Source organism: Drosophila grimshawi, unplaced genomic scaffold, assembly GCF_018153295.1.
Source record: "Drosophila grimshawi isolate 15287-2541.00 unplaced genomic scaffold, ASM1815329v1 contig_311, whole genome shotgun sequence".
Lineage (NCBI taxonomy): Eukaryota > Metazoa > Arthropoda > Insecta > Diptera > Drosophilidae > Drosophila > Drosophila grimshawi.
Genome location: NW_025063098.1, coordinates 19771254 through 19789624, shown reverse-complemented (window position 1 = coordinate 19789624; position 18371 = coordinate 19771254). Strand labels below are relative to the sequence as shown.

Here is an 18371-nt window from a genome sequence, read left to right as displayed (position 1 = left end):
TAACTGTAGAAATCACATTAAGATTGAATAAAAAATATCTCCAGGGTATCTCCTAGTCCGGCTCTCTCGTCTTTTCTGATTAAAAAAGTGTCTTGAAAACTCATTTGTCTAAGAGCAAGAGAAGAAAGTAAAAATTACTGCATGTTAAATTTTAATTTTCTTAATTTTAGTCTGTCTGGAAAGACTTTCTGTCTTTTTTTTATTATATTTTTATTTATTATATTTGTTGCCCAAATGGAAATATTCAAAATTTTATTTATTTTAACTTGAGCAGTCCGTTTGTTATTATATATCATGAGTACTTAATTAAAATAGTATTTATTCAATTTATGAGTGAAAAAAGGGAAAGAATAATTTTGAAACCAAATCGTTCAAAAGTTAAAATACAATCTATGATTATTAAATGAATTCCTTTCCAAGTCAGTTAAGTTTTCTTTTCTTAATTCAGTTCAGTTTATTAGTATAAATTTTAATTTTATTACATATGAATGAGTTATGATCAGTGTAATTAATTGTGACAACAGGTGATCAAATTTATCGGTCTGAGATTAAAACATTTGTGTCTTAAATCACCTGTGTGAAATATTTCGTTCAGTGTTTGCATATTTTTGGCTTCGTTGAGTTTTCTCTTAGTTTCAATTCACTGTGTTTCGTTCAGTTTGCCTGCGCGCTCAGTTCGCTTTGGTCTTACTCTTCGGCTCTCTTTTGTTTCGTTTGGCTCAATTTATCCCCTGGTTTTGTTCAGTTCCATGCCGTTCGTTTCGTTGCGTCTCGTTTCATTTCTTTCATCTGTTTGGGGTTTGTTTCACGGCTGTTTCAAGTTGCGTTGCTGTTGCCGAGCAACTCTTGATGAGAGCGGACGTGTGTTTTCTCGCAACGGCAACGAAACTAAAAACAGGCGATAAAATACAAAACTCGCCAACGCTGGATAAAACAAATTATAAATAAATACATCTCTCTCAATATCAATTCAATACTTTCTTAGAACGGACGAGTTGTTTTGGTTATTGCGTTGCATTTAATAAGAAGTGATAAAAATCGGTCATCCTTTTAAATCTTTTGTGGTGCATCTTTTTTTCGTTCAGCTCGGTTTCAAATTTTTGGGTTCAGTTAAAAATGTTGAAAATGCAATTGAAGCCAGCAACAACTAATTTAACGGTGCGCGCGTGTGTTAAATGATAATAAAAACAAAAGAAAAGCAGAATCAGAAGCAGAAGAAGAGGCAACGACAATCAAATAATTATAATATGACAAGCTTGAGAGCTTCCCGTGCAGCATATTAAATGAAATCGTGATAACACACACAAACACACACATACAGCATCATAAGCAGAAGACGAAGAAGAAGAAGTAAAAACAACAACAGCAAAAGTATTTTGTCTTGTTGTTGTTCTTGTCGTGTGCACGCTGAAAAATCGCCGTTAACATCGTGTGTGTTCCCCACAGCAGCAGGAGCAGCATCTGAGCATCAACAGCAGCAGCATCATCAGAACGCAGTAGTAGCAACAAAAACAAACGAGCAATTTTCGTTGCGTCGACGGCGCTGCTGCCGGCGCTGCCTGCAATTATGTTAGCAACAGCGACGTTTTAAATGAAAGGTAGACAGCAACAACAATAACAACAACAGCAGCAGCAGCGACGCAGGCAGAAGCTGTTGGCTTTCCTTGCATGCAATTAATGTACACAGTTCTTTTTGCATACATAAATAACAGCAACAACAACAGCAGCGTTTACAATTTGTGTGTGTGTGTGTTTGCCGGCAGACGCCGCCCCAAAGGTCGTTGGCGTTAAGGTCACACTCGCCAGAGCGAGACAGGGATAGATGGATAGATAGAGAGTGTGTACGAATTTTTTGGTGCAAGTGTTTTTGCAAGCTTTACGACTTTTGTCGCGCCATCAAACGGTAAATCCTCAATACGCGCGAGTGTTTCAAAGTTTTTTTGTGTTAACAATCAACAACGACAACAACAGCAATCAGCAGTAGCAGCAGCAGCAGTAAGCAGAAGGAGAAACAGCAGGAGAAGAAGGAGAAGCAGCAGCAGCAGCATCAGCAGTTGGAGCTACAAAAATCGAATGTAAGTGCCGTTACTTTTATTTCCCTTTTGCCTTTGATGCCCATTCGCATTAGTTGTTGTTATTGTAAATGTTTTGCAGTCCCACCTTCAACGCTGCCTAATGCTCTGCGTCTGCCTATCTCTCTCTTTCTCTCTCCCAATCTTCAACTGTTCGCCTCATTCTCACTCTCTACTCTCTCACACTCACTCTATTGCGCTCGCAGCATTCTTGAGAGCGGCGCATTTAAGGATATTCCTAATCCGTTTTATTGATTGCAGCCAGCACAGCTGGAGTGCTCGGTGTTCGTGCGTGTGTGTGTGTCCTGTTGTTGTTGTTAGTGCTGCTGGCAATCTGTGTTGCCCTTTTTTGTTTTTTGTTTTTTATGTTTTTACTTCTTCTTTAGCCACTACTCATTTGGAGTTGTTGCTGTTGTTGTTGTTGTGCGCCTGCTGCGCTGCTCAGTTGCTGACTTTGCTTTTCCGAGTTTTGTCATTCCATGTTATTTTTATCAGCTGCCATCGTTTTGTTGGCTGAATTTGCCGGCTTAAAGCGCTGATAAGCCTCATCTAATACATATCAAGATAGTTGTAGTGAACAACACGAGAATTGGCCTCTAATTATAGTTTACACAAAAATAAAATATTTTATAGATTTTGAAGAAACAATTAATTCAAATAAGAGTTTCAAATGCACCACAATTTTAAATGTAAGAAGCAAATTGTTATTTTTAGTTATATTTTCTAATTCTAATTTATAAAAGCTAGTTTTTGTCAAATCAAAGTTTGAATATTTAATTCAATATGTACTAAATTTTTTGGTTAACAGAAAATAATCAGATACATATTTTGAAACCTTCGAATTTTTTATTAAAATTGGGGGGAAAAAAATGGGAATTTCAAATTCCAGGCATCTTATCACTTTTTTTTTTGATTTGTTGCTGCTGACACATAAATATTGTGAGAAAACGAGCTCATATTTCTCGAAAAAGAAAAAAACAAATACAGAACAATTTGATGAAAAAATTAAGAGAAATATGCGAAGAAGCTGCCCCCGTTGGGCATAACTCAATAATCACATCAAATGTCTCACTAACCGCATCGGCAGCAACATCAGTGGCAACACCTTTTCCAGTGGCACACACAATGTAGCTGGAGGTGTGTCCTCAATGGACGTGGCATCCACTGGATGCGGTGGCTCCTCCCTGGCCTCTTGGCTTCTTGGCTGGTTGGCTTCTTGGCCAAGCTAATGCCGCACAGCTGCGCGCCATTTAAGTCGCTGACAAGTGTTTTGCCGGCATGTCCGGAATGCGTCTGCAACAGCAGCAGCATCTGCGGCAAAAAGTGGCAGCAAACATTGCTACCAATTATGCGATAAGCAGTCGCCTGCCTTTCGGCCAACTCGGGGCGCACTTTAACCATGGCCTACACAAAATAAAAAACAAAACAACAAAAAGCAAGTCAAGAAGTTAAAGTCTCAACAAATACTTCTCGCAAGCCAGCGAGCATAAAATTGTGAGTGCAATGAATACAAATAAAAATACTAAACTCAAATATTTAGCAAATGCTGGAAGCAAACAATTGATCAACTTTGAATACCCTTTGCAAATTTTGTGCATTTTGTGTCTCAAATTATTTAATGTGCATTTTGCATGCGCTTGAAATTTACTCAAAAGTTTCTATATTATTATGGTACAAATTTTGTAAGGGTATTAAAACAGATTATAAGAAAATTCTTTCACTTCATTTACCATGGTTATTAAAATAATCGCTTTTAAAGCCTAAAGTTCAATAAAGCCCAAATCGAAAAGTTTTGAAACAAATTATAAAAAACATGTTATTTATATCTTGTATATTTTTATATATAATAAGATTCAAGTGTAAATATTTATATTTATATTATACAGCAACCAGCTGCAAAGAGAATATAAATTAGCGTTTAAAGTAAATGACTTAACTGCAAGTGTAATATTAAAGTAATTGGGCCACATTTGCGAAGGGTATATATACATGTGGGGTTGTATGTGTGTGTGTATGTACAAATAAATAATAAAAATAGCAATAATAATGAAAATGTGCCTCGGAAAAACTAACAAAAGACCGCGTGCGCGCGGCCATCAAACGAAACGAAAAGCGTGCAGGCGCGGCAACAGCAACAAGGAGTAACAACTTGCAACAACAGCAACAACAACAAGAACCGGGAGTAACAAGAGCAAAGGGAATGACCTTATGCATTGCAAAACTGCAACGCAAACAAAGAGCCGCTAATGGGAGGGTGGTAAGGAGGCAGGCAAGAGGGAGGCAGAGGCGCTGAGAGATCAGCTTGCTCCGCGAAACCGGTCGCCAGTGCCTCAGCCGACTGGGCTACTGCGGGGCAATTGGGCCAAAAGCATAAAAATCAGTCAAGAGTCGCCTCCGCGCTGCGAACATTAAAAGCGACAAACAAACAAACAGACATACAGGTCCTGCCTGGCAACCAAGCAGCCAGGGGAGAAATCGGGGTAAGCGCAACTCACTGCGGCTGCGAAACCCAAAGCGTGCAGCAGCAGCAGAAATCGATTTTCTCGCAAAAACTTGGCCAGAACACAGGGGCAGCGTGGCACAAGGGGACAGACGAGGCAAGGCAGCCGCAGGGCTCGAAACGCGCGCATTTTTCGGCCTGCTCTTCAACGCGGCCCATATCCCATTTTGAGCTCGAGCTCGTGCAGTAATGGATACGGGTAGTCCACTCTGCTCCACTCCACTCCACACCAGGCCAGCCCAGGCCATCCCAGTTCCAATCCACAACCACGTCGACGTTTCAGGTCCAGGTCCAGATGATGCTGCAAGTCAAACTGTCGTCGCTTGGGCGTTGTTTAGTTGTTTTATGCCACGCTGCTGCGCCACGGCCATCAGTAATTGCAATTGCAATTTGGCCAAAGCCACAGCCAAACACAACAACAACAACAACCGTCCAGTTGGCCAAATCAGCCAGCTAGCCAGCTCAGTTGGCCACTTGGCAGATGAGTTTTGTGTGCGCTTAGTAAATCTGCAAATTGCATTCGTTGTTGCTGTTGTTGCTGTTGCTGCTGTTGTTGCTGTTCTTGCCCCAAACGGTGACTCGCGAATTGGATTATTTAATTTGTGTTATAAATAAATTTGTTAATGCTATAATTCCAAAGCAATGCTCTCTATCTAAACCCTTGCCTCCCTCTGCTCTACCGCCCGGCTCTCGTTCGCTCTGTTTATCTCTTGGGGATTTGCTGATTTATCACTAATTGAAATCATCTCAACTGAAGCCAAGCCCTAAGCAGCAACAAACAACAACAGTCAGTGCATATTGCAGTCGACCGAGCGATACTCTGTTCAAGAGCGCCACTCTCTTAAGAGATTGTACTGGCAATAAGTTTACATCATTTTGGATTAAGCTGGGTGAAACATAGCTAGCATATATTTATAGCTAATTATATTATAATTTATGGCATCTTTGAACCTTAGGAGGAGGAAACGCTGTTTTGATGGACAGGTTACCTTCTTCTTGTACTCCTTACCGGATGTTATCGGCTTCTCGGATTCAGTCAGATTGGATCATACTTAATGAGCTCCATCCTTGGCCGCCTTTCTGGCATCATCTTGTAGAGATTTCTCAAAATCTCTTCAAAATGAATTATATATTCGTAGCAACGTTTTTTTACTCCAATAAATCATATTCTATGATCATAGCCAAAACTTTAAAAAAGAATGCTAATACATATTTTTTTATTATTCATTTTGATCTTTGGAATAAATTAAATTTGACGAAAACAGTTTTTTTTTAGCCAAGAATAAATCAGGTTGTCAAACTAGAATCAGACACGGAACCGCTATAAGCATGCGGTCTTAAACCGGAACTGATATTATTGTATAAAATCTTAGCAAAGTACTTAATATTAATGAAACATGATTTACTCCAAGCCTTAATTCAAAAGCCTTACTGTTAATATATTAACTCTATAATATTAAATAATAAATATGTATAATAAGCGTAGATATCAATATATTTCTAAAATATAACGCAATTAAAATTAATTAAAAGATATTAAAAAAACAGATTCAAAATCATTTACGAGTAATCCCCATATACCTGATTTAAGTTTACGAGCAGCGAATGTGAAAACAACTAAATTCTGAAAGAGTACAACATAATTCGAAAACTCAAACTGAAATGCTGATGTGAGAGGAGGAAAGGGGGAGGGGCGAATGGGGGCTAGACAGTCAGTTTTAAGAAATATATGGATGTATGTGTATAAAGGAGGCCTAGACACGCAAAGGCAAAATTTGCATGGACGTAGACCGTTCAGCAATTACCGCTGCTACTGCGGGGCACATCAATTGCTGTTGTTGTAAGCAATTGTTGTTGTTGCTGTGTTGCTGTGTTGCTTGCAGCCTTTGCCACCTGCTTGTCTGGGAAAACTGTTTGGCCAAAACTGCGTGTGTGTTCCGCTGGCTAAAATGATGTGACTGTCAATTGAGGGGCCGCTAGCTCAGCAACATTTGGGGGGGCAGATTCCACTTCTGTTGCAGTCTGTCTTTGCTTATTTTTTTCGTTCAAGTAGTCTACAGCGACACCCAACCAGTTGACGGGTTCTGGAGGATTCTTGCCGTGGCTTGTACTCAACTTTTGCTCTGATTTATTTTTTTTTTTTGCTGCTGCTGCCTTGGCTCATCAGCAAAAACAACAAGTCAACGCAGCGGCATCAATGGCAAACAACAACAACAACAAGAGCAAGAACAACAAACGACAACTGGAACGACATGATTTTGTTGCAAGGGGTATCCATCCATCCGTCCACCCATCCGTCCGTCCATCAGACGCATATCATCCATTCAAAGTTTGAGGAGCTGCTGCATTTTTGCCATGTTGTTTCCTTCTTGTTGTGTCCTCATTTTGTTCTTTTCTTCTTGTTATTGCTGTTGATTTCGCTTTAATTATTGTTCCGTTTCGTCTGTCATTTGCAGCACTTTGTATCTGTGTGCTTGTGTGTGTGTGTGTGAATTTCCATTTGTCTTATTATGTTTTTCAATTGGTTTCAGTTTTATCTTTTTCAATACGCGCAATAAATTATTGAAATCATTCACAATAGTTATTAGGTGAAGAGCTTTATAATATTACAATGTAAAAACATTCAACATTAAAAGATGAAAAACTAAGAAAATCACTTTCGGAAAACTCTTAATGTTAAGAATATAATAAATAAAGAACTAAATACATTTTTTTATTCAAAGATAAAATCAAAATTCCTACTTTGAAAAAAGGTAGCTGAATGAATTTTTTTATGATCTTACATTTTGTAACAGTATGTGTTTTTTTTTAAATTACTATTTAAGAAAAAAATAATCAGACTACATAAATTTGCAATGTTGCCAAAAAAATAAAATGCTTTAAATTTTAGCTGGTTTCAGTTCAGAGTACAGCTCAATATAAATGAATATTTTTGTATTTTAGCTACACTTTCTCTTCTGAAATACTTCCATTATAATATTTATATGTTTTTTACTTTTGTTGCTTCTAATTTGATTGCCATAACAAGCCATTCTCCCAGTACTGATTGTTGTTCTTGTTGTTGTGGCTTGGCAATTGCAATTTCATAAATTCCATACAGATATTTTTCCAACTTGCATTTCACTTTCTTTTGTACCGATGCCCACTCCAAAAAAATAACTAAAAAAAAAATAAATCCTTTCGAAAAGTTCACAAAAAGGCAATTCTAACGCAAAAACAAAAACAAAATCGAGAAATATGCGGCATGCAGCCTAGACAAGCTTCAGGAGTCGGCTGCAATGTTCTAGATATTTTTTATTTCGTATTTTTTTGTATATTTTGTTTTTTAGTCGTTTTGGTGGGACTTAAATTGCATTTTATTTCTGCAACGTTGCAAAACATTTATTTACTTTCATGGTTTGTTGAGTATTTGCGAAGCCACAAGGAGCCCCGGCAAGTTGCAAACTGGCAACACAGCAGCAGCGTCGCCATGGAGGTAACAACGACGAGCCATGAAAATCGCTGAGAATGGATGACGACGCGTCGTCGCTGAGTTTTCCCAAGCTGAAGCTGTTGACTGCTTTTGAACTTGTCTGTAAATGTGTGCGCGTGTCGCATCCTTAGACTCAAGAAAACAACTGAGAATCCTCGTGTCGAGCGAGCTTGACTAGCAAGTACCCTACATTCCAAGCATTTCCCAATCAATAAGCCGTACACATCTTAGATAATCAGATAAAAACACCGAATGCGCTTACACTCATTGTGTGTAGGTGTGTTTTTGTGTGTATGTGTGTGTACATGCATACAGAAAATGCTTGCCTTTGTTTGTAGATATGAAAAACCGATTTTGTTGCGTGTTGCTCAAAAAAGTCTTATGTAATTTTCACAGATGTTCAATATTAAGTCAAGGTAAATACAAATCCGATTGGAAACATTTACCACAAAAATGGTAGCATTTGTGCACTATCGGTGAGCGATTCTGATCGTTAAAGTGAACAATATTGATCTGCTTATTATATACGAGTACTTATATTACAAATTAGAGTTATCTATCTATTACAATCTCTCACATCGGCCACACGGACTTGGCTGAATCGACGATCAAGAATATATACTTGGGACTTGCACTGTAGAACCTTTGTCACAGCTTCATTATGCAAATTTTCAGGGTATACAAAGGAACACAATAATAGATAAGAAAAACAGGGAAATACTAGCGTTACATGCCGGCAAGGAATGGGGGATAAGTGATGGGGTATGAGGGAGAGGGAGAGGGGTCTTGGCAGACATTTTGACATACGTTGACATTTGTGGGGCTGCTGCTGCTTCTGCTGCTTTCTTTCGCTAAGTAGCAACGGGATTAAGTCCAAAAGCTTTGTCTTTGTCAGTAATAACGAGTGAGCTGAGGTCGCTGCAATTATGCGCTAATTAAATGCTACATAATTTTTCGAATGCCGAAGACAGCTAAAAAATGCATAACATATGTTGCACAGTCCCCAGCCGAGTGGAGAGGTTAACGTATATCAGAATATTGAGGCAGCAACAGAAGCAGATCAAACCCAGACCCAGACCCAGAACCAGAGCCAGGCAAGACACACAGAGATCGGAGACTGTGACGTTGCTGGGGATGGGGGAATGGAGACCGCTTTTCTGAGCCGCAGGCGCGGTCACAAGAAACAATTTTCAGAGAGACGGCAAAAGCCATAACCATAACATGTTTTGTTATTAATTATAGTTTACGCAATGCAGGGGACAGGCCGAAGACAACAACAATAACAGTCACTCAGTCTGTCAGTCAGTCGGGCAGACTACCAGGCAGGCCAGGCAGGCAGGAAGCTACATTGCTGCTGACCATGTGCCACTGACTCTGCTGCTGCTGCTGCTGTTGGTGCTGCTGCTGCCTCCTTGCTTGCAACACACGAAAAAAAATAAAAAAGAGTTCACTTAATTTGACGCACAAATGTCAGTCACAAGATGTTGTTTGCTGGCCAGCACTGCTAGCTGATTCACTGAGGCTCGTCAGTTGCTGTTGTTGTTCGTTGGCTCGTTGCTTTTAGTTTAAAATAACTTAATAACTAATCCATTTGGATGGTAAAGGACGATGATGGCAAGGGTTGTTTGCCCAGGGCCAAAAGGGTTCCAACATCCCATACAACATGTGGCTTGACAATAAAAATTATCATAATTATATTTAAATTAATATGCAAGCGACTCAAATACGCTGAACCAACACTGCTAGCCCGGCGAGAGCTACCAATTTTCTCGCTCGACAAATTACAGGAAATGCCAAAACAACACCAGCAACAACAGCACCTTCAAGAGCCCTGAACCCTTGCTCAAGGTATTTTTTCTTGAAGTTATTTTACTTATTCGACAGCAGCATTAATTAGAGAAGACACAGAAAATCAACAAAATTTCACACATTGCGCCCACGCTGAATATAAATGCTTTCCAAAAAGACTTAATCTACTTTTTGGTATATAATAATGCTAATTTGAATTATTATGCGATAATTTGTATATTGAGAATCAATTTAAATATATAAATACTTGGCAAGCATTCCTACTAGTAATCATTGAAGTATTTCATTATTCATCCTTCAGACTCTTGAGAAAAAATCCCTAATTATTAATTGAAAGCCACAAAAACAATCAAAAACCTTAATTATATTACAACTTTGCTTTTAAGCCTCGTTTCAAATGAATCAAGGAAACTGAAGGACTTAAATTAAACACAAGAGAAAAAGAAAACACAATTAACAACTTTCGCACTCAATAAGTAAAAACAGTTGTGCACTCTATTTACCTTTAAAAAAAAAGAAGCAACTTTTATAGTTGTGTACTTAAGTGTATGTAGTATAAAAGTTGTGCAAGTTTATGTGAACCTCAACACTTGTGCGAAAAACTTGGAATTTCTGCTTTTCTTTGGCTTGTATTTGACATTTAATCGTCAGTTTTATGACTCCCACGCTGTGTAGTTGCCTTATGAATATTTTAATTAATTTTTATTGTTTAATATCTCGCTGGCGTTTCTTTCTTTTGCTCTCATTAATTTATGCAAAATTTGTGCATAGGAGTTGTAGTTCTAGTTGTTGCTGGAACAGGCTCATTTATTTATAATTTATATAGCAATTAAAAGCTAATATTGTCGCATTGTTGCTGCTGGCTTTTTTTTTTGCTAATTGTAATTTATGCGCATTTTTAATTGCAGTTTCGAAATTCATTCGAACACACATTACGAGATTCCATTGGCTTTGTAGTTTTTTTTTTATATTATTATTTTGGGTTGGCACGCACATAAATTAAATAATTTAAGTTAATTTCGTATTTCACATACGATTGTATTATTATTTAATTATATGTTTTGCATAATTTATGCTAAATTGTGCGATATTCCATTTTATTGATTGCCCGCAATAAGTTTGCCATCACTCATCTGGTTTTTAGCATATACCCTGGCTATATTTGATGTGTGACACAAAGGTGTATGTGTTATTGTGTGGTGCGCAACTTATCCCACATATTATGTTATCTTGATTCCGGATGTGCAGTAAAAATAACTATTTTTTTGTATTAGGACTAAAAGCTAGTTGCGTAATATTAAAATTTATTAAACAAATTCTTGAATTGAATTAGTAATTTTGTAGCCGCGTACAGGGTATCTTTGAATCGAGCACTCTTGCCACTTATTTGCTGGTTGTCGCGGCTCATCAGACCCAATGATAAATGGAGTTTAAAATGCTCTAAACAAAAGACAACTGAATGATTTAGTTGTTGTTATTGTTCGTGTTTTTTGTGCTGCTGGCTTCTCTCTTTAGCATAATTAATGCTGTACACATTATTGTTTTTCGGCGATTGTTGAAACTGACATTTATTTTGTTTTATTTTTGACAAACAAATCAATTTACCGTCATATAATTTAGTTATTGTATTCAACTGATTATTAGCCTAAATGTAAGCAACCCGTTTTTAGCTTGGCAAGCATAATAAAATTCGCTTTGAGTTAATAAAAATCGATTTAAATAATATATGGCTGGCAATAAGCTCGCTGAATACATTTTGTTTGGTAAGTAGACTAAAATTAGGTCTATTTTTAATCCATTTAACTAAATTATTTGTTCATTTATTTAAGGTCGTTTTCATGCCAAAAGCTTTGTTAATTATTTATGTGAACATTTTGCTATTCTTTTGGGCCGGGCTCTTCATTAGGCCAACTCAAATAGCTGGTAAAACAAAGCTTTTACAGCGATTTAGGGCTTTGTATACAATTATTATTATTATTTGGTTTTTTGCTTTTTGAAATTGGTAATTATTTAATACGACTAGAGTTACAATTATTGTTGACAGTAATAGCAATAACAAAAACAAGAATAACAAAAACCACATTATTTTCATAGCTTTGGGCTATTTAGCTTAATTTGTGTAAAATACATAATGGGTTTAGTTGTTGGGTATAGTAAATTGAATGCATTAATGATATGCATATGCATGGCAAAAAAACCCACTGAAATATATGTAGTTTGGGGTAGATGATGGGGAGGGGAGTAGATTATTGCTACAGGCCATATGTAGATTAGAGTTAAGCGCTCTAACATTTAAGTCCCGTTGTTGAGTCGAGTTAAGAGTCAAATTAAAATCAAATAAAAGCCAAGAGACAAGCCAAGTGGCATACGTAAATGGCCCGGTCAGCGATTTAGATAGCAATAAAATGCAGCTCGCTCACCTCTGCTGAACTGCACATGCTCCATTACCAATTCAGAAATCTTGGCTCGAACAGCAGCAGCAGCAGCAGCAGCATGCAACAACAACAACAACAAAAACATGCAGCAACAACCACGTCGACTACATTGGAGGAGTCACGAACTGCAACACGGCACAACACAACAGCAACTACAACAGCAGCTAAATTGTAAACATAAACAAAACATTTATGACTATTTACAGTTGAGAGCGATGAGGAGGTGCCCACAACAAACACACACACACACACACACACACACACATAGCATACACACACACACACACACAGCTAGCTAAGACTAAAGAACTGGCTCTCGGTACGTGAGTTGCTGCTGTCGAAGTTCAATGAGTTTTTGGTGTGAAAGGGTCAATTGTGTAAATAATAACGAAAAACTGTGAACAGCACATAACAAAAACAACAACAAATACAACAACATCAACACCAAAGAAGAACAACAGCAGCCCAAATCGTAACTTGTCTATCAGTTATTGAAGTGTGAGTGTGAGTTTGAGTGTTTGAGTGTGCGAGTGAAAATCCATAAAAATATCACACGCATAAGCGTACGTTATTGGAAAAGCATTTGCGATAAGCAATGCGACTAAATAAACAGATACAGATACAGATACACATGCACAAATACATTTATGTGTATATATATTTATATATATATAGATATATGTATAGATACATTTATATATAAATATATTTGTGTATTCACTCGGAAAAAACAGTTGTCCCGAATTTTAGAAACTCTCCTTACTTTTGGCGGAAAGCGTTACACTTATTATTACACAGAAAAAGCAGAATTTTCTTTTCTTAACACCATGTTTTTCTTATTATGAATTATAATTCTGGAAAAAAGAAAAGCATTCTTTCCCATTTCAAAAAATGTTTTTTCGTATACCTGGAAATTATTGCTTAAAAAACGAAAATTGTTCAACATTTCACGGTGATTTGAAATATATTGCGATTTTCTAAAATTCACGACGACTTTTTTCTGAGTGTATAGAGTTACATATTCGGCGCGTCCAATTGCATTTGGTTGGCAGACAGTTGGACTGGCATTCCACATTGTCCGCTGCGTCGACTCGTCGAGTTTTTATGATGCAATTAAATATGGTGTTTAATGCATTTGTAAATAATAATAATAAATAAAATGCATTTACTGTGCAGCCATCATGATAATGAAGTTGAAGTTTTAACTGCACGAGTTGTGCTTGCTTTATTTGCCTACAGGAAATAAAAGTGTCATAAAAACTGTCATGGCTGCCGCTAACAGCGCCCTCCCCCCTGCTGCTGTTTACCCCTCGTGTCCACCGCTCAACTCGTTAAAATGCATATGAATTATGGAGCATGTGGACGAAAGACAAGAGGGACGGTGTTGGAGGGGGCGCGGAAGTCAAACAAAAGGCTTTTTAAACAGCTGCTTAATTTGGGCAATTTCACTTTATAGGCAAGCGTCTATTTTCATTTTCATTAGACATTTGTAATTCAGCATTTTATGGCATTTGCATTTGGTAAGGCTTAGCGCAGTGTTTTTGTTATTATTTTCTTTTATTTATTTTTTGTTTTTGTAATTTTAATTGCTTGCTAATTGATACAAAAGTGACTTTGCTCAACGAGTATGAGCATTAATTGGCTTTGTGCCATTATTATTAGATTAGCTATTGATGGCTAAATAACGAGAAATACATTATGTAATGCAATTATGTCAGTAACGCTTAGAGTATTTTATGGTTTCATTAAACTTGCGTCAGCAATTTTACTAATAGTCAAAAGATCTTATGAGTATTTTATATGACTTTAATTTAACTATTTTTTAAAGCGAACAGCAATTTATATGAAATTCTAATCGTTAAAATATTAAATGATAAAAATGTCGCTATAAGCAGGCGTTTCTCTCTATCCAAATCAAATATAAACGCAAATTAAGCCTTCAGTTTATCTCGCTTATGATTATCACAAGTACAGCAAATGTATCGAATTTTCAAATTGAGCTGGAATTTATTTTGCTTGGCTTAGATGCCTTTGCATTTTTGCATATGCTTGCAGCTCCGTTGACTTGGCTACCCTTTTTATATTTCTACATATTTTATAAGCCCCTTATAAGTGAGCTTGTGCTGTATGTGAGCTGATTGCATAATGCGTATGCAAATTGGAAAACAACAACAATGAGCAGCTGCAAATGTCGAGAGTGGAGAGTTGAGAGTGCAGAATGCGTTCGCCCAATTGATTTGCTCGAGACAGCAAAGCCGGGGTTTTCTTTTGATGAATGCCATTGGCTGGGAAAATGGCAGACCCTTTTTTTCCGCCTTTTGTTTGGGTTAAGTGCGCTTTAAACTCGTGATACTCAATCAAATTAACGTTCAAGTTGAGGCAAGTAATTAAATCTAAAACTAACAATTGACTACGCAAACAAAAAGGGCAAGCAAAACACACACACACACGCACGCACATAAGAGCTGGCATGGGTATAGCAAAAGGAGGGGGATTCATAATAGCAACAATTTTCATATTAATTTTCATAATTTCCCAATGTTGACAACAGAGTAAATATAAATACACGCAGGCAAACAAGCCACAAGGCAAAAAGAGGGCTAACGTTGACAGCGTCGCAGCGTGCTTGAAAGAAAAAGAAAAAAAAAACAACAACCTGAAAACAAAAACAAAAGGCGAACAGTGAAAAGGATACTTTACATGCCCAGTACAATGGGGTGTAGGCAACTGGGCACTAGGCACACTGTCCACTGTCCACCATCCACCATCCGGTGACGACTCTTGACTGGGCACTGGTCACTTGTTGGTCAGCCAAACGACAACCTGCTGAGTATCTATGTGAGGCAATTCGCCTAATAACCCCCAGACCAATGACAGGGAGGGCAACTCTAGCTGTGTTTGTGTGTGTGTGTGTTTGGGTGTGGGTGAGTGTTTGCCGCCTTGCGGTTAGCTTGAGCTGTTGACTCTGCGGTAAGCACTTTAAATTGATTAAGTTGAACTTGTCTCTAGCGCTAAAATCGCGCATTATTTGCGGTTAACCCCTCCCATCCCCCTCTCTCTCACTCTCTCTCTCTCTCTCTCTCTCTCTCGCAATCGTTCTGTCTCACTGTGCAGCTAAATATGTACTCAATGCCAAAAGTACTGCAGCTGCCTTTTGATTAATTCATGGCGTTACACTTTGCAAAAAAATATGGCCAATTAAATGATAAATTTAGAATTTATGTTTATAAATTCATGTTATATTTTATGTACAAATGTAGCAATATCTGAATATCAGAATATCATATTATTCGTTATCTTCTATGGAACTTATTGTCAATTTTACAAAATTTAGCAAAGCTTATAATTTATTCTTTAGATATATAAATTGAAATTGTTTTTAAATATCAAAATAGGTAAAGTATTTTGTGGCAAAAGTTTCTACTTCAAAGCAATCATTCTTCTTTCTTTTTTTTTAACATACAACGCTTTTTTTTAGTTTTTCCGGGCAATTTCAATGTTCAGGCAATTTAGTACATAGTTGGCCACAGTTTTTGTGGAGTGTAGCTCGTAGTTTTTCGAGAGCGTGCACTCAAATGACGTGTAAAACGGCTGGCAAAGCAAACTCGTGAGACATTTAAGCACTTGAATGCCAAAAACTTGAAGTAATTTGTGCCGTCTAAAAGGCTGCCTCGGATGCCTGCGACTTAAAGCGTCGACTGTCACTCGCGAAAGTTGGCCAAGTTAAGCGTTGAAATTAAACTTGAGCGCCGAAAAAAACGCTTTACAAAAGTTACAAGTCACACAAGAAAGCAGGCAAGAGGCTGGTTGTGTGGGGGTTGTAATTCAGAAGATGGGGCGGTGGAAGGGCGAGAGGGGGCCTGGTAACAGCTGTTGTTCTGTTGTCGCCAACAGCACCCAAAATTAATTTCAATATCAAGAAACAAGTGAGAAAAACGCTATAAACTTGAGCACAAAGTCTGTCTCAACTTTCAGATACTTTATGCGAAATTCTGCGAAATTTGTCGTGTTTTTTCTACCTCTTCTTCTTATACACACACACACACACACACAAATATGTATACACACAAATATACCCAGAATTTACTCTCCATATTTTGCCTGGCGTTGAACTTTTCTGTCAGTTGCTCCAATTTAAGTTTTTGCATCTTTCTTGTGGTTCGATTTTATTTACACTTTGCCCAGCCGCATTTTGACATCAGTTGCGAGTCTTTTGCAACAGGCTCAAATTGATGTACCAGCCATAGCAATTTTGTGCAGCGTCATTGGTTGCCTGCCACAAAAGAGACCACAAGGCACAGAAGTTGCAAACTGTAGTGCAATCATGCCAAAAATGCCACACAAAATGGGGGCCTACACTAAAGTTTGGCAGGCACAGCTGGCCAGCTGGTCAGCAGTCTGAAAACTGAAGTAGGTGTAGTAGAAGCTGCCCCAGCTGCCACTGCTGCTGCTGCTGCTGCTGTTTCTGCTGCCGACCAGTAGACCGCAGATCATGCCGCCCAGGCATGTGGCCTGAAATCATATCAAAGTGTCAATGTGCGTGCGAGAGGAGTCTCGATTGTGCACCCTGGCAGTGTCTAATGCCAGCAAACTATCAGTTGGCAGCTTGTGTTGTGGTCAGTGCCTCTTCTTCTTCATAGTCTTCTTCAGCACGTTGCATTCCACAGATGCACTTTGCATTTTGGCCAGACGGAAAGCATTGCACCATATTGTCAATGGTGTAGCAGTATATGTGTATGTGTGGTGGGTGTGGGTGTGGATAGGGAGCTGTAGAACAAGTAAAGATAGCGTTAATCTTTACCAGAACACTTACGAGTACTGACGGTGTCAGACCACACATTGGACAATTCACAATCGATATTAAAAGATGATTTAATTGTCTGTTTTTGTATGCACATATAAATAAATTCTTGGTAAAATATCCATTATTCAAATTAAAGAAACATATAAAGAAGATAAAGCTAAAAATATCTTATCTGCCAAAAATAAATCATATAATTTAAAAGTCATATTTTGATTTAGTTCAAAGGCAAGCTTCATGCTCTTAAATGCTGGTATTAAGTGCTAGATTCCTTTAAAATTACTTGTATAATATTTTCAATATATATTTAGAAATGCTTGTTAAGGAATGAATGAAATTCTTCAGTTAGACTTGACAAACTTTGTGGGCATACCCTCCGTATGCATTAAAGTAAGTGCATCTATATTATCAATTTAACTGTGGATCAACTTCTGCTTTTATCAATGTCATCCACTGCATTAAACTCTATAATATACACTGCTTAGCTGTAGCTGCTTTCCATCCTTCGCTTGTCCTGATTCCCGCGCTCAGCTGCAATTGCAATTTGTGCACTTTACGTTTGCCAGTTGAAAATTGTGTCTACACACACACACACACACACACACCTAAACAAACAAACTCACACAAACACAAACGCACACACTCTCACATATTGTTTCAGTTTGAGCCGCTGCGAAATTGTATCTTTTGCCAGTTTGTGGTGTGGCAAGGCGGCACTGCAAGTATCTGCTAGTCAGCGTCATCAACGAGCGTGTGGTTGTTGTTGTTGCCGTTGTCTCTGCGACGCCTAGCGAAGTGTGTGTGCGAGTGTGTGTATGTACACTGAGAGAAAAACAATGCATTTAAAAGTGGAATAATTTGACCAACTTTCCTTAAGGCTTAAGGCTTTTTATTTATTTATTTTTTAATGACATTATAAATGAATAATTACAATATAATAATAAATAAAATACATATTGGTAAAATCATGGGATTAAAATTTATAAGTTTGGAATAGAGTTTTGAGTTTGAGCTGGAGAAAACAGAACAGATTATAATCACTTTTGCTCGAGTATATGGAGTAATACTTTTTTTTTGCTTGTTTCTCCGTGTACTGCTTGCTGGCGCACATAGTTGCTCCTCAGCTGAAAAAGTTGCTCATTTTTACACACTTTATTTTTGGTGCAACGATTGGCAAGTTGCTGCTGCTGCTGTTGTTGTTGTTGTTGCTGTTGTTGCAATTGATGTTGTTGTCGTTGCTCTTACAACTTGAAACATTGTTTCAGCACTTAAGCGACATCAT

General features: G+C 37.8%; 1 protein-coding gene across 3 annotated transcripts in view; it reads left to right on the top strand.

The window, feature by feature from the left end:
- The first annotated feature begins 2007 nt into the window (after window positions 1-2007).
- The window catches only part of LOC6567925, a 159263-nt gene continuing 142899 nt past the window's right edge, over window positions 2008-18371 (top strand). For all 3 annotated transcript variants that reach the window (XM_043215032.1, XM_043215031.1, XM_043215030.1), the window contains exon 1: window positions 2008-2075. The gene's annotated coding sequence lies outside the window, so the exon portion shown is untranslated. The remainder of the gene's footprint in view (window positions 2076-18371) is intronic.